This window comes from Chrysemys picta, chromosome 1 (assembly GCF_011386835.1).
Source record: "Chrysemys picta bellii isolate R12L10 chromosome 1, ASM1138683v2, whole genome shotgun sequence".
In the NCBI taxonomy this organism is placed as follows: Eukaryota; Metazoa; Chordata; order Testudines; family Emydidae; genus Chrysemys; species Chrysemys picta.
The window spans coordinates 243,135,573-243,158,114 of record NC_088791.1 but is presented as its reverse complement, the minus strand read 5'-3'; the positions used below and the strand labels follow the sequence as shown (position 1 = coordinate 243,158,114).

The 22,542-nt window shown below is 42.1% G+C and overlaps 1 protein-coding gene across 2 annotated transcripts in view; it reads left to right on the top strand.

Moving 5' to 3' along the window:
- EDAR (ectodysplasin A receptor) overlaps nucleotides 1-22,542 on the top strand; it is a 93,542-nt gene that overhangs the window by 353 nt on the left and 70,647 nt on the right. The gene's annotated exons all lie outside the window — the stretch shown is intronic.

Below are 22,542 nucleotides of genomic sequence, written 5' to 3'. Positions count from 1 at the left end.
GAAAGTCTTTGTGAAGCACTATTGTGCTTGTTCATTGTTGGTATTGTGATAAATTTATGTGGAGCAAGCTGGTGGGATTATTGTCTTCTTTAGAGGTTAAAGCAGTTTCTGTTTTGACTCAAATTTAATAGTATATATAAATAAATTTCATGTGTGCTTGCATATCCTGAACATACTATACACAACATATCTTTCGGCTTTAGATGTAGTTAGGTATATTTCCAAAATACTATGGCTTGTTAACCCAATCATTCCTCTCATATGTACTTAGGAGACATTCAAGTGTTTCACAGAATTACATATAAGTGGCAAAGTTATTACTTAAAGAAAACTTTTAATATAACAAAACAATTAAGAAGGGCCTGAGCTAACATTTAAATGTGCTGAACAGAAATATATGTATTTTTCTATGTGCAACTCTTTTTCACTCAGTTTGAAAACATAAATAAAAAGGAACAATGAAAGAAGGAGGTAATCCTCTTGTATTAGTTCTTCCTTATACATTTTCTTCCAATCCCCTTTTAAAACAAAAATTCTTGGAAGGACTGCAGTTGTTCCATTACAGTTGCCATAGGGTCCTTGATTTCATGGAAATCTGTATCAGCTTCTGTTAACTACAGAAGCTAATTTTACATAGTGGATCTTATGTTTTTTCTTTTGTTTTTGGTGTTCGCTTATTGTCAGGTTAGTTGCACATCGCTGTAGAATGGGTGAAAGCTCCTACATTCTGAATATTATTTTTAATTACAAAAAGGGATTCCCCTCTAACTTTTTCACCTTTTTTTTCTTATATACAAACCAAACAATATTCTCATCAGGAAATTAGAGATGGATATGTGTATAGCACCTAGCACAATTGGTGGTCTGATCGGGGCCTCTAGGTGCTAAGAAAATACAAATAAGTAACAGTAATATAAAACTGACTGTGTTGCAGATCATCTAGTGCATTCCCCTGCCATTGCAGGATTGTCTGTTACAGAATATTTGGTAGAGCTTTGTCCCATCTAGTTTGTTAGGGCTGGTTGAAAAGTGGAAAAAAACAAAATAGTTAGAATTTTTCTCATTTTTTTAAATTAAAAGAAGTGCACTCAACTTATATCACCCATCCAAACCTAACGTTGCCTCTTAATAAAATTTGCATAACAATATATACAAGTCAAAATAACAAATGACTAACAGATTATTGAAAATGGAATTGCTGAATGAAAGCCTACATTTTAGCAACTTTAACTTTGCCTCCTTATAATTTCCACAAATATATGTAAAGTTAAGAAGAACATACTATTAGAAGGTTGTAAAATTCCATTTCCTTACTAAGGGTATAATTTCCAATGTTTTATATACCTCTAACATATAGTACACTATTACTTATTAAAAAGATAGTATACATATTAGTTATTAAACACAAGCAAATGTACCAATTATATAAACATAAAAGACCATATACACCTCTACCCTGATATAACGCTGTCCTCGGGAGCCAAAAAATCTTACCGCGTTATAGGTGAAACCGTGTTATATCGAACTTGCTTTGCTCCGCCGGAGTGCACAGCCCCGCCCCCTCGGCGTGCTGCTTTACCACGTTATATCCAAATTTGTGTTATATCGGGTCACGTTATATTGGGGTAGAGGTGCATTTGATACATTCCAAATCCCTAGTGATAAGATTTCCCGCTTCATTCATGAAAGGAATCTTGCTACTCCTTCAATACATTGACTGAGAGGAAAATTTGCTAATCCACCCTGAGATTACACTAGTATGAAAGTCTTTAGTTCTTATTCAGCTGAATAGCATATTTATCTGTATATATTCAACAATATATTTATAATTGTTTCAGAACACAACAAAGGGAAATACAGTAGTTGAGGTTGGTGGAAAGATATAACTTGCATGTAGTGATAATAAGTGAAGAAAGAATAGGTGGCATGAGTGAAGTGGCTACATCCCGTACCTGTTCATTTCCAACTTCCACATTTCTGAGGTAGAAGAATTATTTTATGGAAATGATCATACATTTTATGGGCATTAAGCAAACTGTGATATGCATTTTCACCCTAAAGTATTTGGCTTTTAGTTAGAGATTTTTCCAACTTTACTCATGTAGAATAATACCTTACTCCATATGTAGGCCTACTGATTTCAATGGCTAGTATACCTCAGAGAGTAAGGGTGGCAAAATCTGTCTCTGAGTTTCTTGTTGACTATAATATTCTCTCTATGTTAAAGAGCTTTGATTGTCTTATTAGGTCCATATGTTTTGTATATCTGCATCCTGCTTCTGGAGCTTTCCATTATAAGGATGCACATGTAGGGGGAAAAAATAGACTTCAGTATTTCAGCTGAACAACTTTATGCATGTAACAGTCTGAGCACGGGAGATGCTTTGATAAAATGGCCCTCTGCAAACCAACTGAGGTTAGTCACATTTCTTTACAAATCTAAAGATGCATCATCTCGAGATGCCAATAACAGGTTTGGTGGTCCAAAGCTTTTCATAGTGGGGTGTCTGAAGCCAATAAGTCATGACACGACAGGTTTTTGTTCATTTCCTATTATCTGCCCATGAAAAAAGTGTAGCAGCATACCATACAGCTTGTTAGCAACAATCAAAACACCCTTGCCCAAGCGCACATTGGTGTGTCTAACTTTGATGTAATTAATCTTAACAGAAAAATAACTCATTTGTCAATACCTTCACTGTTCATCATTAAAAGATAATTTATGGTTTTAATTAAATGTCACTTGCAGTCGGAGATGTGATATACAAATTTGGCGTTGAGGAGCATACATGGATTTATGTAAATGAGGTACAAAGCAGAGCCAAGCCAGCAAAAATTCAGCCTGCAAAGTAGCTCTCATCACATGTGTGCAAACACAAGCATGAAGCTATTACTAACTACAAAATGCTTTATGCAGTGTTGTTGTAGCTGTGTTGATCCCACAATATTAGAGACAAGGTGGGTGTGTACTTGGCCCACCTTTTCTCTACAAAGGTTTGCCATTTTAAACAAACACCTTCCCACTTGTGTTTATTTTTCCAGTAGGATTAGCTTTTGTATTTCAACAGTTGAAGCACCTCAGGAAAATGCACCAGGGGCCTCCAAGCATTGTGTGACATTGTGGTTCACCAGTTGTTTTATATTTGACAGCTTTATTTTCCAGACCTTTTCTTTTTATGATCTTTGCTTTCCTTTAATCAACTATTCATTTGGGGAAATAGTATTATATTGTGTAGTTTTGCTGTTTGGTGCACATTCAATTGCTTCAGTATTAATGCTATTCTTTCCATAGTTACACAAGGCTGTACTTACTCAGAGCCAGACCATCCCTTATGGGGAGTGCCTGACCATGGGCTAAAAAACTGTGGGGGTAAAAAACAGGTAAAAGTGGGCCAAATGTGAGGGAGATCAATGGAAATGGCATCACATCTCTCCCTTTGCTATGAAGAGGGAGGAGCTAGTGGGGGGATGGGAGGAGGGGCTGCTCACCAAAGCATCATCCCCCTGTAGGATTTTAGATGCAAGATTGCATTGACATTATCAGCACTACTTGTGCAGAAACCTCCTGAGCACACTGACACAGTCCTGAGGGCAGTAGGGTTTCAGCCAAGTGACGTTCCTATGACAGTATGGCTTCCTGAGAGGTTATTCTGGTACAGGGGTGGGAAGGAAGGCACACACATGCAGTAGGGACTTGCCCACTTCTCTTCTTACCTCATCCTGCAATTGTATGGGTTGGTGCTTCCAACTCTCTGGAGCACTTAGCACTGCCAAAATGCCACCAATGGCCTTTTAAGGCTATGCCCCTAGCCTGCTCTCTGTGCCTGCAGGTGAAACCCATCCTCCTCCCTAATGGGATGGGAGTTACAACTCACAGCATTTCCTCTCCTTTTCATATGCCTATGGAAGGGGTGATTTGAGCCTTGGTCATTACTCAAGCAAACCTCCCACAAAATCCAGTGAAAGCGTTTCCTGAGTAACGTGTGCTGGGTTGGATCAATAGTTATTTAAATGAGACTATTATTTTGTAAAATGTGCACTGTGACAGTCTTTGTATTGTGCAAAGATCAAACCATAGTATTACAGGAAGCTCACAATATTGCTGATTTTGGAAGTTTCATGCAGAAGTCTGTTCGTTTCGGGTTATTTCCCTTACAGCAATAGGAATACATAGTTTGTTGAAGTTTTGCTGTAATCTGACCCCTGTGATGCTATGAAAATCCCCAGTTCATAGCCCCAAGGTAACAGAAAATTGGATAATGTCAATGAAAACTGTATTGGAAAATTTTGTTAAAATTTTGATTGTAACATTGTATGAATCATCTAAAATATTACATGTATATGATTTTGCCATAGATAGATGTAAGTAATATGCAAATCTATTTCTAATATGCAGCATCATTTGCTGCATTAGTTTTAGTGATTGAGTACCATTGTTCTTCCATGTTTTATATTCTCCATGTTCCAGTCACTTTCACACATTCTTCAGGGATATCTTTTTTTGTACATTTGTTGTAGCTTCTGTGCTATTGCAATGTCCCTTTGAAATGTTGATCTGTCATGGGAACAATACTTGCCTACCATAAGGATTTGATACAGGAAGGTATTCCTGTACAGGCTCTCTTTAGTTTGATTTCAGTGTTCCTTATCTTGATCTTGTCTCAATAGTCCCACATGGGGATAGGAACACTACAAGTTTCCTGTGTCCTTATATGCATTTCATCCCACCCTTGCTAGTAAATGCACCGAAGCAAGAATTTTGTTAGGGTTCTCTTTTTTTTTTTTTTTAAATCAACAGGAAAAGATTTGGAAACTCAGGCTACCTTAGAGAATGTCTCTTTCTTTGTATAGTAGAACCTCAGAGTTACGAACACCAGAGTTACGAACTGACTAGCCAACCACACACCTCATTTGGAACCCGAAGTACATACTCAGGCAGCAGCAGAGGAAAAAAATAGCAAATACAGTACAGTACTGTGTTAAACTACTAACAAAATAAAGGGAAAGTTGAAAAAAAATTTACAAGGTAAGGAAACTGTTTGTGCTTGTTTCATTTAAATTAAGGGTTAAAAGCAGCGTTTTTCTTCTGCATAGTAAAGTTTCGAAGCTGTGCTAAGTCAATGTTCAGTTGCAAGAACAACCAAAATGTTTTAGTTAGAGTTATGAACAACCTCCATTCCCCAGGTGTTCATAACTCTGAGGTTCTACTGTATTATATTATAGCAGCAGAGAATTAACATTGTCCAGGGGTCAACGAGAGAGTAATGGTGATAGGATTTTTACAGTGAGGGGCCCTCCTGGAAGTCACTCCTAGCATCAAAGCCAGTTTGTTGGCTTTCCAAGCATGCTGCAAGGCCTCTCTCTTTAAAAAACACACTATTGCTTGAGATAATAATAGGAAGGTTTTGATTGTGGTTTTTTTCCCCTTGGATAGGAGAAAGTTGGAATCTATGTTGGCAATAAGTACAGATGCAAAACTGTTATTGGCTTACTGACTTAAAATACTCTTATTGCATGTACAGTGAATCTTGTAAATTAAAATAAAATAAAATTCATATTTGGTTTGTAATTCATCATAACATAAAAAGGTATTAAAGAGAAGGAATTTAAACTTTTTGGCATAAAACAGCCTTTTTCAGATCTCCTGCTTTCGTTAGGGTTTTCAAGCCCACACTGTGAATTGTGGTCAGATCCCTGAATATACTGCGATTGTGAGACTACATAACCATTCACACAATTCCCCATTTAAAAAAAATATTTACAGCATGCCCCTGAGCACCACTAATTTTATCTAACTCTCTATTAGAATTCTTTGATTCATTCATTTATATCAGATGTGGGCAACCTGCGGCCCGTCAGGGTAATTTGCTGGTGGGCCGCCAGACACTTTGTTTACATTTGCACGGGCGCCCGCAGCTCCCAGTGGCCATGGTAGCTGAGGGAAGTGGCGCAGGCCTAAGGGACGTGATGGCCGCCACTTCCTGCAGCTCCCATTGGCTGGGAACGGTGAACCGCGGCCACTGGGAGTTGCGGGTGGCCGTGCAAATGTAAACAAATTGTTTGGCGGCCTGTCAGTAGATTATCCTGACGGGCCGCATGTGGCCTGCGGGCTGCAGGTTGCCCACCACTGATTTATATGGTGGATCAATGAATGTTGGTTGACATAATTTATTTGGACTGTCGAGTCTTTGACAAAATTCCTCTCAAGAGACTCAATGATACTAAGTAGTTGTGGAGTGAACTACAAATACCAGCTAAAAGACAAAATAAATAGTAGGAATAGTGGTCTATTTTCTTCATGGCAAAAGGATAACAGCAGAGGTCCACAAGATTCTGTGTGAAGGCCAGTATTGTGTAATTTATTTAGAGATCTGGAAAAAGAGATGAACAATGAGGTGGCAAAAATTGCCCATGACAAAATTATTTAGGCTAGTCAGACGAAAGGAGAGAGTGTGAGGAACTTCAGAGGTAACTAACCAAGATAGGTCAATAGATTAAAATCAGGAATCAGGTTAATAGATTACATTTTAATAGATTAAAATTAAGCGTTGACAAATGCAAATAATGCTGATTGAAAGCAATAACCAGAACACATACCTTACTAGGTTCTAAGTTAACTATGACAACACAAGAAACAGACTTGGGCATCATTGCAAACAGCTTAGTGAAAACCTTTGCTCAACAATAAGCAGTGGTCTAACCTTTTTTCTTTTTTGGATGCACAAGGAATGAGATGGAGAATAATTCTAAAATATAATGCCATTATGTAAATCAAAGTTATGCTGACTCTTGGAATACTGTGTTCATTTCTGGTCACCCTACCTTGAAAGGGATGGAAGGGTTTCAGAAACAGGCAAAAACAATGAGTAGAGGCATGAAAAAACTTTCATGAGAAGAGAGATTGGAAAAAACTGGGTCTCTTCATTCTAGAGAAGAAACTAATACAAAGGGGCATGATAAAGATATCCAGAGAGATGACTACAGAAGGTAGATAGGAAACTTCTACCTTTTCACTCTTTCAGACAATGCACAAAAAGAGAGGGAGATTCATTGAACCTGAAAGGCAGATAATTTAAAATTGCTAGAGGGAAATACTTGTTCACTTATCACACAATTAGTCTGTAGACCACCGCTACAAAATATCCCTGAAACCAAGAGCTCAGTTGAACAAGAAAAAAAACTGTTTTATATATAAATAAAAAGAATATTCAGGGTTATAATAGCAAAGAATAAAAACCCAAGAATCTGGGAACAGATATAAACTATCAAGTTTCAAGGCAAAAGCCACTGTCTAATTACCAGGGGTCTGGAAGAAACTCCCCTGTATGGCAGATCAATCCATAGCTTTGCCTTCTGTAAGTTTTCCTCCACCTTCCTCCAAAGCACTCTTGTCTCTAAGATACTGAACTAGATGGATCACTAGTCTGATCCAGTATGGCCATTCCTATGAGGTGGGAGGAGAGAGAGAGGGAAGGAGGGTCCTGAGATTGGAAGTAAATGGTTTGAAGTTCAAGAAGTATGTGGTGGGCAGGTGGAAACCAGAGGTTAAGTGGGTGATGTTGAAGCAGATGAGATGGCAGTTGGAGAGAGGGAAATGTGAGGCAACTCTGAAATGGAGAGTGTGGAAAAGGCAGTATTTAGTGAAGACAAAAGTCTATGAGTAGCCATTTTGGTTACAGGGACTGTTGATGTAGGGTAGAAGGTCAAGCACAGAATTGATGGCGAGGAGGCTGAAACTGTCTTGTGGTTCATTAAATAACAAACCGATGACTGTGAAAGGAATAAAACTTTAATAAAACAAACTGGAGAGCATCTCTGATGAACTGCTGCACACAGTCGTGCAGTGTTCCCAACCCCCACCTCCAGGGCACATCGCTAAATTCCTATGTTCATAATACAGTCCCTTTTGAGGGAGCGTCTCTAAATTACAATCTTCTATAAACATCTCTCTACAAGGAGTACAAGAGGAGGCATTCTGGCTGCAAGGGCAGTGTCAGTTGCGGGGGGAATCTAGCTTTTGTTGTATGCAAGAAGATGGTGGTGATCCTTTCTAAGGTAGTATGGATCCAGGTGGGGAATGGGGGCAATGCAGTACAAAAAAAAGTCTTCAGCACATAGCTATTAAATTCAATATTTCTTACTCTACATGCAGATTTCAAATTAAATAATAGCACAAGAGATACTGTTGTGATTGAACTGTGTTGGGCAGAAAATAGTAGAGGGCTTGTGGGTGTAGGATTGTGTGTGTGTAGAGATGGAGGGGCAGTGCTGTATAATTTCAGGGTCTCTGCTGTATAATTCATATCTAATGTTCTAATTAGGACAAGATGCTTTGATTATGGCTTTAAATACCTTGGAATTGCAAGTGAGCTATTTTTAGACAGATACACAGCAACTGTAATGAAATGACTGCCTAGAGCCACATATTTCGATTTTTCTCTTTTACTGCTGTTGTGTGACAGTGAGTTCCTTCACCTGCATCTCTTTTAGTAAAACTGCTTTTCTTTCATTGCATTTGACTTGAGCTCAACCAATAGTCCTTACTTTGCTGCCAAGAGCTAAAATGTCAGAATGAAATACAGAATGCTATTTTCTCAGATACCCAAGGTCTTAAGTTATAAAGGCGCCAAGCTTCGTATCCACAATGGAATCCTGTGATTGCCCCGTGGACCTATGTTCCTTTTTTCAATCCACTGACTATGGTCTCATGAAATTGGTTTCTTTGGGAACTTCACAAACCTCCTGCTGGCACCAGTAAGAGGATATCAAACCTTGAGTAATATCAGCACAAATGTGAAACCTTTCATCTGTTGAAAAAAACAACAACAGGGCAATTGTGACTGAGCTCATATTGACATTGTAGACACAAGCATCTTTATCACTACACTTCATTTAGAGTACTGGTGTTTTTCCTACTATCCCAGACAAGGATTATTCTTTTGTGTAAGTTTGATAGCTGAACTTTGCATTTTCTTTTTTAATCGTAAATCCACTTTATTCAGACTTGTAATGGCATGTCTAGCTGAAAACAAATGCTGTACCTTGTGTCTTGAAAACATTTTTATTTGTATTGAAAATTATACTTATTAGGTTGCAAAATTTCGATAATGTTCTAACTCAGATGGATCCTAATCAAAACTCAAAATCCGAACATCCCAAATATCTCATAAGCCTGGAAATTTTGCAAGTGACCTTTATCTTTAAAACTGAAAACTAAAACCCTCAATCTAAACATCCCTGAACATTGAGAATTAGAAATCTAGATCCAGAGCCTAATGTTGGGCCCAATCCAGCACCCACTGATGTCAATGGAAAGACTCCCACTGACTTTATAGGCATTGAATCAAGCTTACTGTAACTCATGTCCATCTTTAACAAATACCTAAAGAGATGTGCAGTCCAAATAAAATGCTATAAACCAGCCTATTGGGGTCATGACATCTGTTGCATCCTTCTGTTATCAGTCCTACAATGCTTCTTAGTGCCTAAACCAATGAAAACGATACTGAATGGATTGATAAAAATATCATTTTCTCTTTTTAATTTTATTTCAATCACTGCTGTACAGCGATTCTCCTATAGTGTTGTCACTATGTTGCCAGCTTAGAATGCCTAATTGTTTGTGGGAGTAGCAGACATCTGCAAGCTACAAATGTTTGGTAGTATTTCAGATTAGATGGTAAACTCCTCAGGACAAGAAATGCATCTTAGTGTGTTTTTATACAGCACTATGGCCTCACACTTGGCGGGGGGGGGCCTCTGAGTAATACTGCAAAATGAATGATAAATAAATCTGCAAATTGTTGAGGGGGGGGTCTATTTATGATGGGCTTTTTTCTGTCCACATCACCTCAACATATTCTATAACTAGTGCATTGATACCTGTTAATATTGGATTTACATTAACCAAAGCTAGAGGAAATGATGTTGTCTGTCCAGAACATGTTGCCCCTCTTCTGCATGTTCTGTTTTCTGTCCTTTCTTCCTTCCCACCCCTTTTCTTCTTTACACACCCTAATACCTTGTGATTTAGACTGATCCCACCTGAAAAAGGGGGGGGGGAAATCAAGTAGTCATCTGAGCTTTTCTGGAATGTTGAAGCCTGAAGCTTCTCGGAGTAGAAACATTTGATGCTATGATGGTTAGTCTTGAAATGGGAAAGGAAGTTCTGAGATAGAAAGTAGCGATCTTACAGCATTTCTTAGTGGGAGGATGGGCTATATAAAAGCATTGGAACCAACAAGAAACATGGCCTAACAAATAAATTAAACAACATGATTTTATATCCCAGTCCTTCTTGTCTCTGTACTAGAATGTGAGCATATCGGGCAAGGGACTCTGTCATCTATAAAGTGCTATGAACACTTTTGCCTATATAAAAATATGTCCCCTCCTATGCCTAAATTCAATAGCCAGTCTGTTTAAGGACTAAAACCCAGCTGCCTAACATGCACTCGCAGTGGCCAAATCCATTTTATATTTGCTGTCCATGTCACAGACATTGCACTCCGTCTGCTTTCTTGTACATCTCGTCCCCCCCCATACACATCTCTTACCAATCCCCTTTTACCTTCTCCCGCTAGCTGCATCAGGGACTTGATTGCTGCCTGAAAGTGACCACAATTCCTTGTGCATTTATCTTAGATGATGTGGTCATTATAAAATGAAGTACTTGAAGCAGTCAGTCTGCGGTTGATTTGAAAACAGACGAGTCTCAACAATGAGCTTAAAAGAAGGCTGGCAGGTATAAATCTTGTCTTCAAACAACCAGGCACATTCCAGACTTCAGAGACACTTTTGTGTAAAGATTTTTTTATTCCCCCCTTTTCTTTTCCTTGGGCTTGGAAGAGGATAAAAGTGCAAGGGTGTGTACATTCGTTTAGTCTGATAATGAGGGTGAGACTCACGGGCATGATAATTTGGCAGCCTCTCACTTCCTGTAACAGTTTTAAAAAAAAATTATCCAAGGGCTGCTTGAAGACAAACATTTTTTGTTAAGCTGTTGGTGGTTCGTTCTTATGAAGGAACCATGCAATTAATCTTGATTGTATTAAAGAGGCAGGTTGTCTTTGTATGCTTTCCTGAGCTATAATTAATGAGGATCAAAAATGTTACAGAGGCATAATATTTAACTAACATAGATGAGGCTATGCAACATCTGCAGCAATTATAGAAGTAAAATGAAAACCAACACCCTTTTCTTCAAAGTGTCTGTAAGCACTTTCCGTAAACAGTGATAGCTATTAAAATACATTTTGGTGAAAAATAATAGGTTCTAAAACCCAGAGGAATATGGCAGAGGAAGATGAACACCTATTCTACATGTATGGTCAAAGAGCTCCATGGCACTGATTCCTAGTGGCTTAACTGGAAGCCAAAGCGATCAGCATCTTCCATGATGGGCTCATAAGCAGGCAAGAGTGTGTGTCTGGGTGTGTGTGGGTGTCAATCAAAACTTCAAAAGCAACACAGCAGTTTCAGGATTTTTCATGTTAAAAAAAATCTGAATGTCTTTGCCTTTGGGAATTTTGTAGAACAGATTATCTCTAGGGCTGTCGATTAATCGCAGTTAACTCACGCGATTAACTCAAAAAATTAATTGCAGTTTTAATCACACTGTTAAACAAGAGAATATCAATTGAAATTTATTAACTATTTTGGATGTTTTTCTACATTTTCATATATATTGTATTCTGTTTTGTAATTGAAATCAAAGTGTATATTTCTGATTACAAATATTTGCACTGTAAAAATGATAAACAAAAGAAATAGTATTTTTCAATTCACCTCATTCAAGTACTATAGTGCAATCGCTTTATCGTAGGGTGACCAAATGTCCTGATTTTATAGGGACAGTCCCAATTTTGAGGTCTTTTTCTTATATAGGCTCCTATTACCCCTCACCCCCGTCCCGATTTTTCACACTTGCTGTCTGGTCACCTTACTTTATTGTGAAAGTGCAACTTACAAATGTAGATTTTTTCATTACATAACTGCACTCCAAAACAAAACAATGTAAAACTTCAGAGCCTACAAGTCCACTCAGTCCTACTTCTTGTTCAGCCAATCGCTAAGACAAACAAGTTTGTTTACATTTGCAGGAGATAATACTGCCCATTTCTTATTTACAATGTCACCAGAAAGCGAGAACAAGCATTTCAGTGACACTTTTGTAGCTGGCATTGCAGGTATTTAAGTGCCAGATAAGCTACACATTCATATGCCTCTTCATGCTTCAGCCACCATTCCAGAGGACATGCTTCCATGCTCGTTAAAAAAATAAGGTGTTAATTAAATGTGACTGAACTCCAGAGGGGTATGTCCCCTGCTCTGTTTTACCTGCATTCTGCCATATATTTCATGTTATAGCAGTCTCGGATGATGACCCAACACATGTTCGTTTTAAGAACACTTTACTGCAGATTTGACAAAATGCAAAGGTACCAATGTGAGTTTTCTAAAGATAGCTACAGCACTTGACCCAAGGTTTAAGAATCTGAAGTGCCTTCCAAAATCTGAGAGGGGCGAGGTATGGAGCATGCTTTCAGAAGTCTTAAAAGAGCAACACTCCGATGTGGAAACTACAGAACCCAAACCACCAAAAAGGAAAAATCAACCTTCTGCTAGTGGCATCTGACTCAGATAATGAAAATGACGTGCCGGTCCGCACTGCTTTGGATTGTTATCGAGCAGAATCCATCATCAGCATGAACACATGTCCCCTGGAATGGTGCTTGAAACATGAAGGGACATGTGAATCTTTAGTGCATCTGGCACATGAATATCTTGTGACGCAGGCTACAACAGTGCCATGAGAACACCTGTTCTCACATTCAGGTGATAATGCTGCCCGCTTCTTGTTTACACTATCTCCTGCAAATGTAAAGAAACTTATTTGTCTGAATGACTGAACGAGAAGTGAGACTGAATGGACTTGCACTCTAAAATAAAAGGCTCTAAAGTTTTACATTGTTTTATTTTTGAATGCAGGTTTTTTTGTACATAATTCTACATTTGTAAGTTCAACTTTCATGATAAACAAATTGCACTACATTACTTGTATTAGGTGAATGGAAAATACTATTGCTTTCATTTTTTTACAATGCAAACACTTGTAATGAAAAAAATACAAAGTGAGCACTGTACACTTTGTATTCTCTGTTGTAATTGAAATCAATATATTTGAAAATGTTGAAAATATCCAAAAATATTTAAATAAATGGTATTCTATTATTGTTTAACAGTGCGATTAATCGCGCAGTTAATTTTTTTAATCGCTTGACAGCCCTAATGATCTTTTATCTCTGCTGCTGATTTAAAGTTTTGGTTGGAACAGTTGATAAGTTATTTAGTTCTCGATAACACTTCAAATAAAACAAACAAAACAGGAATCATCAGCTAAAAACACAAGACACCAGAACTTCAAAATTTTACTTTGGCACTGCAACCTACTGCCCCACCTCCTTTGTGTCATCACAAGAGCCTCAGCGAAAGCAAGGAAATCCAGAAGCAGCCACCATTGGGGTAACTCAAAACATGGCTGGCTCTAAATATTGCTGATTCGCAAAACAAATGCACACTTTGTACAAACAATGAGAACATTAATTTATTTTGCTGGGAAGCATTCATTTCATATAGTCATTTTTACATCTGTGTTGCAAATAAATATGCAGAAACTCAACTCACAATTGGTCTGACAGCAATCAGCAATAAGCCAAAATTAGGCTGTAATCTGTCTGATTTAGGGTGCATTTAAATTCTTTTTAAGGTGATCACCTTGGGATGGATCATTCCGCTAAGATCCAAAAGTAGAGGGCACCACCCTGTCGGAATCAATATTTCCTGTCACCATCCTCTGTGAGATCCAGGTTTCACCTGAGAGGGAACATGTTGGGAAGGGACTAGCAGTGCAAATTACCTAGGGTTACCATATTTCAACACTGAAAAAAGAGGACACTCCACGGGGGCCTGGCCCTGCCCCAACTCCGCCCCTTCCCCACCCCCAGTCCCGCCCCACCCCAGCCCCTTCGCCACCCCCATTCCAACCCCTTCCCCAAAGTCCCTGCCCCAACTCTGCCCCCTCCTCTGAGCACCCTGCATTCCCCCTCCTCCCTCCCGCTCTGATCTTGGTTGGGGGTTGCTAAGTGCGTCCCTGCTCCCCACTTGCCCTGCAGCCTCTGCACCCCCCCCCGGCAGCCTCTGTGACCCTCGCTCCCAACTCGCCCTGCAGCCCCTGCACCCCCCCCCCGGCAGCCTCTGTGACCCCCGCTCCCCACTTGCCCTGCAGCCTCTGCACCCCCCCCCGGCAGCCTCTGTGACCCTCGCTCCCCACTCGCCCTGCAGCCCCTGCACCCCCTGCCCCTGCAGCCTCTGCGCTCCCCGCCTGCCCTGCCCCTGCGCCCCCTGCCCCTGCAGCCTCTATGCCCCTGCCTGCCCTGCTCCTCCTCGCCCTGTAGCCTCTGCGCCCCCCACCTGCCCTGCTCCCCTGCACACCCGGCAGCCTCTGCCTGGCAGAGGCTTTGGACGCTCAGCGGCAACCGGGGCGGTGTGGGTCCCTGCAGCCCCGGCACATGCCACACTCCCTGCCCCATGCCGCCGCCTCCTTCCTGCCATAGCCGAGCACATTCCCCGGCCTGTCTGTCCCCGCTGGAAACAGCTCCCTCAGCGCTGGGTTCTGAGCCGGGCAGGGCGACGGGGCCGCAGGAAGGGTCCCCCAGTGGCCGGGGGGTTCCCGCCCGCGAGGGAAGGCCTAGCCACTGGCTGGGCCCAGCCTCCCCATGGTCCTGCGGGCTCGGCTGGGGCACGCGGTCCGCCCAGCCTGCGGGGGCAGCAGCGGCCCCTCCGCCACCTTCTGCGGCTGCGCCCCCTCTCCTCCCCCCTTAGCTCACTACAATGTAGCCGGGGCGGCTGGGCTGCGCTGCGGATCCGGCGGGTCGTGCTGGGGCCAGGCGGACCCTGGCTTATGCCTCCCTATTTTCCCGGACATGTTCGGCTTTTTGAAAATTCCCCCTGGACGGGGATTTGAGGACCAAAAAGCCGGACATGTCTGGGGAAATCCAAACGTATGGTAACCCTAAAACTACCCATTAGGAAGGGCATGGAGATGTGCATCACCCCCATCCACCAGTGGGGAATTCTTTAAAAAGTTTATGCCACCTGAGGCTGCATTAAGTTTACCCTGGAGACCCCTATGTTCTGTGTATTCCCTAGTGGCGGTCCAGGGGCAACAGCGAGTAGAGGAGTTGACTGAAGCCGAACACAGGGGTGGGCAGAGGCAAGGATTTTGAACAGTTCACAGTCACAGTGCAGTCTCCGTCGGTTGAGGATACACACCCACAATTAGTCAATTCAGGCCATAGCCTAGGAGTGTTCTGGGGGTACGTCTGCACAGCATTTTGGATCCGACATGAGCAAGCCTCTCAGCCTGGGTTGACAGACCACCCCCATCCCGAGGCATCAGAGTCCAAGCTCCAGCCCAAGCTGCAACTTCAAAGTTCTGTCTATACAGCTGTTTTTAGAGCACAAGGGTGAACCCCACCAGCCTAAGTCAGTGGACCCAGGCTGGGAAGCTCACTGCTGCTCACTTCAAAATGCTGCCTAGATATACCCCTGGATTCTTCACTAACACTGAGTTCTCACATAGCAGCATCTGCAAGTAATGCTTTCTGCCATCTGAGCTTGGCTAGGAGACTTGGTCCTATCCCAGCAGATGAAGACCTGACCTCAGGTTACTCATACCTTCATCCACTCTATTACAGCAATGTGATATATGAAGCCTTCAGCATTTAGGAAACTCCAACTCTTCCAGAATGCTGCAGCTCATCCCCTCAGCAACACAGGATACTGTAGGCACATCAAACTTATCCTCCGCTCACTACACTGGATTCCTCTAGAATTTCAAATCAAGTTCAAGGTATCAGTCCTTATTTTCAAAGTGGTCCATGTTCTGGGCCCAGGATACCTAAAAGATTGTGTAAGGCTCTGAGACAAAGACCATGGTCTACAGCTCCACTCCTCTGGCCCAATGGAACTCTCAACAATAAGCCTAATGCTCGTCCGTGTGGGAAATGGACTTTTCTAGGGGGCTGGTTTGAGACTGTGGAATGAGCCCCCTCTCCAGGACACAAGGATCAGAAAAAAAATGAAGAACAGTGTTCTGATTAATACAGAAAAGTATAGCTTGTCTGCAGAGACAATCAGTAATGGAATGATATCACTACGTAATGTGGGCTGAGGGAATGAACAGCAATATACTACCTAAAGCAGGGGTTCTCAAATTGGGGGTCAGGACCCCTCAGGGAGTCGCGAGGTTATTACATGGGGGGTCATGAGCTGTCAGCCTCCACCCCAAATCTTACTTTGCCTCTAGCATATATAATGGTGTTATAAATTAAAAACACTTTTTTTATATATCTAAGGGGCGGGGTCACACTCAGAGGCTTGCTATGTGAAAGGGGTCACAAGTACAAAAGTTTGAGAACTACTGACCTAAACCCTAAAAAAATGAGACTCAAACAAATGTCAGCAGCTTCCCCATGACCATGAATAATTACTTGTTTACTGGAAGACTCATTACTCAGAAAAAATGGATACATACTTTTAGCAATAAAAAAAATGCATGCTCTTCAAATGAGAAGTCTGGCTTCTATGAAACGCACAAGATGTGGTCTTATAGAAACTAATTAAAAAACAGAACAAAATTCCTAAGTTATCCATCCTCTACATTGCCCAGTGTGCTGTGCTGTTCATGTTCCTATCTTTCAGATGATAAGGTTTTGAGGCAGGAACTCTTTATTTTTATGTATTGTGCAGTACTGAATATGTTTTCAATTATTAACTAATAGTAATTATTATTAATGATTGCCTACCTGTGAACAATTGTCAACCAAAATAGTTTAAGATGAAGTAAAGGTTGTAATTTTTTTTATTTAAAGGGAGGGTGGAATCTTAAGCATATATATATATATTGCAGTTTAACAACAACATATTAGAAAACCTGAAAATTTGAAGTTAAGGTTACACTTAAAAAGCTAACAAATATATAATGAAATGCACAGTTTAATTCACCCAAAAAGTTTTACTCTCCTCCCTCTCAGCTAACTTTCTGCCCTGTGTGACTTGCATGTGAATTGGAGACCTTGTCATGAGGGTGTTCTGATAAGGAACTTTTCAGAAGGGCTTTAAGAAGTTTACAGCCGGTGACTGTGGACTTCTTGTATCTGCTAAATTCCCTTTGTTTAGTTTGCCTGTGGAGTCAAAGATCTCTGGAAAACATGCATTTTGATTTTGAGTACATGGGTCTATGATATGCAGAGATTACCCCGGTCACTCCACAAAACCACTGTGTAAGAAATCTAATTTCTGATCCCTCCCTTAAAACGCAGTTCTGCTCTGAAAATGACAGTAAAAATGGCTTCATGGGATTTTCTATTTGTTTCATTTACTCCATATATATGCTCAGTATACAAACGTTTATTCTGACTCCCCACTGCCTTTCACCTTGTGTCATCATTTTCATCCGGGCAAAGTCAGAATAAAATGCTGCTAAAATCAGCATAGTAGTTTTTTTGCACCCACTTTCCACTCCCTTTGCACAAGAATAAATAACTACACAGTGTGGCAGGCAGTGGAGATTTATGCCCATTTTCTTTAACTGCCATCGCTCATAAGCTGGGATGTGAAAGTCAAGCTGCGCTCTTCCCTGCTCTTGCATCCTCACACGATTCAAAGACTCTGCAGGCCAAAATCTGCTCTCCCTTCCAACACCACTATCTACAAACAGTACCCTTTGTTACACCTGGGCAACCCTGTTGTTTTCAATGTAGCTACACAGGTGTAACAATTTCTTGGATTTAAAAAAGTGTGTAAGAAGTGCTCAGTGACAGGAATCCCTTTGGCTTAGCAAACTTTACAGGAGCTTCCACAGATGGCAAGATGTGCAACAATGAACCCTACTCCTCCCTAAACCACTTCCCCAGATCCCCATATGGCTTCCTTTTTCCTGCACCTCACACGGCTACTACAGTTGGTGCCCCCCCCCCACCCATGACTCTCCCCTCCTCTCCTTCGACAGGCCTCCTAGCCATCCAACAACACTTATGTGGCTTCTGCTCCCTAAATTTTGAGTGCTTGGGTCAGTGCTTTGCAGGTTCTACAAACCTTGCATCAGGACCAGTGGTGAGCTGGAGCCGGTTCGCAAGAACCAGTTGTTAAATTTAGAAGCCAGTGTAGAACTGGTTGTAAAGGGGCTGGCGGGTGGGCAAACTCTGGTCCACAGGCCACATCCGGCCCATGGGACCATCGTGTCCGGCCCGCCTGAGTTCCCAGCTGCGGAGGCTCCCCCGGCCCCTTCCCCCCTCCCCTTCCTCCCCCCACTCCCCGCAGAGCCCCAGCGTGCCGCGCCACCGGCGCCAGTGCTCTGGGCAGCTCGGCAGCTCCTGCCGCTTTGAGCAGCATGGTAAGGGGGCCGGGGCTGGGAGGAGGGGTTGGAGGGGGCAGAGGTTCTGGGGGCGGTCAGGGGACGGGGAATGGGGGGGGTTGGGTAGGCGTGGGAGTTCTGGGGGGTCTGTTGGGTTGGTGGTGGATGGGGTCGGGGCAGTCAGGGGACAGGGAGCAGGGCGAGTTGGGTGAGGTTCTGGGGGGCAGTTAGGGTGGGGGGATCTCAGGAGGGGGCGGTCAGAGGACAAGGAGCGGGGGGGTTGATGGGTTGCGGGTTCTAAGGGGGGCAGTCGGGAGCAGGAAATGGGTTGGAATCGGGTGGGTGGGTGGGGGAGACAGGCACGTGGGGCTTGTACTCACCGTGCGGTTCTCTACCGGGTCTTTGGCGGCACTTCGGTGGTGGTGGTGGGGGGGGTCTTCACTCACTCCGAGTGAAGGACCCGCCGCCAAAATGCTGCCGAAAACCCGGAGGAAGTGAAGCCGTCTCCCCGCCACCTGCTGCTGAAGTGCCGCCGAGGATCCGGTAGGGAACCGGTTATTAGGATTTTGGGAACTCATCACTGATCAGGACCATATGAAATTTATAGAACCTGAACGGGAGACCATGTGGAATTAAAGACTCTGTAGAGGTACAGTATTTGTCAGTGAGCACAAAACAGTTACCATACAAGTACCAAAGTTATTTTACATTGTTCTAGAGAAATTGTGGTATCTTAGATACCATTGTTTGGTAGTTCTTGGCAAGTGCTTATTTTAAAAGGCAACCACTGACACTGATGTGGAAACAGTTGTTTATAAATCAATCAATCACTCCCTATTCCCTCCAAATGAGTAAAATACACTATTTCTCAAGATCAACCTGTTTGAGTTATGACATGCCAATAACATTATGCTTTTTTAAAAATCTCTATGCCTTTCAAATACCTTGTGCAATTTGCCTCCGTCTTTCCAGAAACCATCTACCCTGCAATGAGATCAGACCTGTGTAATTTCTAAAACAAAATGAATCCATCTGAAAAGTAGAGGTCGCTATAGGCTTCAGGTTTATTTCAACCTTAGCTAATCTATAGATAATTTATATTTAAAAGGAGACACGGGAAACAAAAAGAACTTACAAATCTGATATTCCTATATTTCATGGGTGTTCTTCATTTTATCCTATACTTTAAAAGTATTCTGGAGAGTGACTTGATCAAACCAATTGGAAACAAAAGTGTAAAGATTTGTTAGAGTGAGGTGAATATCTGGAAGCTAGAATAGGAGTGAGGAGCATTTCTCAAACCGATAATGATATAGGACTCAATTAACAATGAATTAAAGGAGGTTAACATAATGAATGCCAATCAGCATGGGTTTATGGATAATAGATCCTGACAACCAAATATGTTTTTTTTGCGGTGAGATTACAAGTTTGGTTGGCAAATGTAATATACTTAGACTTCAGTAAGACAAGGTGGATGAGGTAATATCTTTAATTGGACCAACTTCTGTTGGTGAGAGGGACAAGCTTTTGAGCCACACAAAGCTCTTCTTCAGGTCTGGGGAAAGCATACTCAAAGTGTCAGTTTCCCAGATCACAGGAAGTCTGTGTGAGCTCAAAAGCTTGTCCCTCTCACCAACAGAAGTTGGTCCAATAAAAGATATTACTTCACCCACGTTGTCTCTCTAATATCCTGGGACTGACTCTGCAACAATGCTGCATTAGACTTCAGTAAGGTATTTGACTTGGTACTGCACAAGATATTGATTAAAAACCAGAAAGATATAAAATTAACATGCATATTTGATAGATCTCAAAATGTAACTTTAAATAGGGAATCATCATCACTGAGAGAGTATTTCTAGTGCATTCCTGCAACAATTGGTTTTTTGCCCTATGCTATTTAACATTTTTACCAATAACCTGGAAGAAAAAATAAAATCATTAGTTAACAGGTGACACAAAAATTGGGGATATAATAAATAATGAAGAGGACAGGTGACTGATTCAGAGCAATCTGGATTGCTTGGGAACATGGGCGCAAGCAAACAATATACATTTTAATACAGCTAAATGTAAATGTATACATCTAGGAACAAAGAATGTAGGACACAGGATTGGGGACTCAACGCTGGGAAGCAGTGACTATGAAAAAGATTTGTGGGTTACAGTGCATAATCAGTTAACATGAGCAACCCGTATGACACTGTGGCCAAAAGGACTAATGCAATTATTGGATGCATAAATAAGAGGAATTTTGAGTAGGATCAGTGAGATTATTTTACCTCTGCACAACTGCTGCTGTTTCCATTTGTGGTATCCACAATCCAAGAAGGATGTAGATAAAATGGAGAAGAGCCATGAGAATGATTAAAGGATTAGAAGACATGCCTTATAGTGATAGACTCGAGGAGCTCAATCTATTTAGCTTCTCAAAGACAACCATAGAAGAATCATAGAAGACTGGGGTTGGAAGAGACCTCAGAAAGTCATCTAGTCCAACCCCCTCCTCAAAGCAGGGCCAACACCAACTAAATCATCCAAGCCAGGGCTTTGTCAAGCCAGGCCCTAAAAACTTCTAAGGATGGAGATTCCACCGCCTCCCTAGGTAACCCATTCCAGTGCTTCACCACCCTCCTAGTGAAAGTGTTTCCCCAATATCCAACCTAGACCTCCCCCACTGCAACTTGAGACCATTGATCCTTGTTCTGTCATCTGCCACCACTGAGAACAGCCTAGCTTCATCCTCTTTGGAACCCCCCTTCAGGTAGTTGAAGGCTGCTATCAAATCCCCCCTCACTCATCTCTTCTGCAGACTAAACAAGTCCAGTTCCCTCAGCCTCTCCTTGTAAGTCATGTGCCCTCATTTTCATTGCCCTCTGCTGGACTCTCCAATTTGTCCACATCCTTTCTGTAGTGGGGGGCCCAAAACTGGATGCAATACTCTAGATGTGGCCTCACCAGTGCCAAATAGAGCAGAATAATCACTTCCCTCGGTCTGCTGGCAGTGCTCCTCCTAATGCAGCCCAATATGCTGTTAGCCTTCTTGGCAACAAGGGCATACTGCTGACTCATAACCAGTTTCTCATCCACTGTAATCCCCAGCTCCTTTTCAGCAGAACTGCCGCTTAGCCAGTCAGTCCCCAGTCTGTAGCGGTGCATGACTTCTTCCATCCTAAGTTGTGAACCTCATCAGATTTCTTTTGGCCCAATCCTCCAATTTGTCTAGGTCACTCTGGACCCTATCCCTACCCTCCAGCGTATCTATTTCTCCCCCAAGCTTAGTGTCATCTGTGAACTTGATGAGGGTGCAATCCATCCCAGATCATTAATAAAGATGTTGAACAAAACCGGCCCCAGGACCAACCCCTGGGGCACTCTGCTTGATACCAGCTGCCAACTAGACATCGAGCCATTGATCACTACCTGTTGAGCCCGACAATCTAGCTAGGTTTCTATCCACCTTATAGTCCATTCATCCAGCCCATACTTCTTTAACTTGCTGGCAAGAATACCATATCAAAAGCTTTGCTAAAGTCAAGATATATCACATACACCCCTTTCCCCATATCCACAGAGCCAGTTATCTCATCATAGAAGGCAATCAGGTTGGTCAGGCATGACTTGCCCTTGGTGAATCCATGTTGACTGTTCCTGATCACCTTCCTCTCCTCCAAGTGCTTCGGAATGGTTTCCTTGAGGACCTGCTCCATTATTTTTCCAGAGACTGAGGTGAGGCTGACCGGTCTGTAGTTCCCCGGGTTCTCCTTCTTCCCTTTTTAAAAGATGGGCACTATATTTGCCTTTTTCCAGTCGTCTGGGACCTCCCCCGATCGCCACGAGTTTTCAAAGAAAATGGCCAGTGGTTCTGCACTCACATCAGCCAATTCCCTCAGCACCCTCGGATGCATTAGATCTGGACCCATAGACTTGTGCATGTCCAGCTTTTTTAAATAGTCCTTACCCTGTTCTTTCACCACTGAGGGCTGCTCACCTCCTCCTGTGTTGCCCAGAACAGCAGTCTGGGAGCTGACCTTGTCTGTGAAGACCGAGGCAAAAAAAAAGCCTTGAGTACTTCAGCTTTTTTCCACATCATCTGTCACTAGGTTGCCTCCCCCATTCAG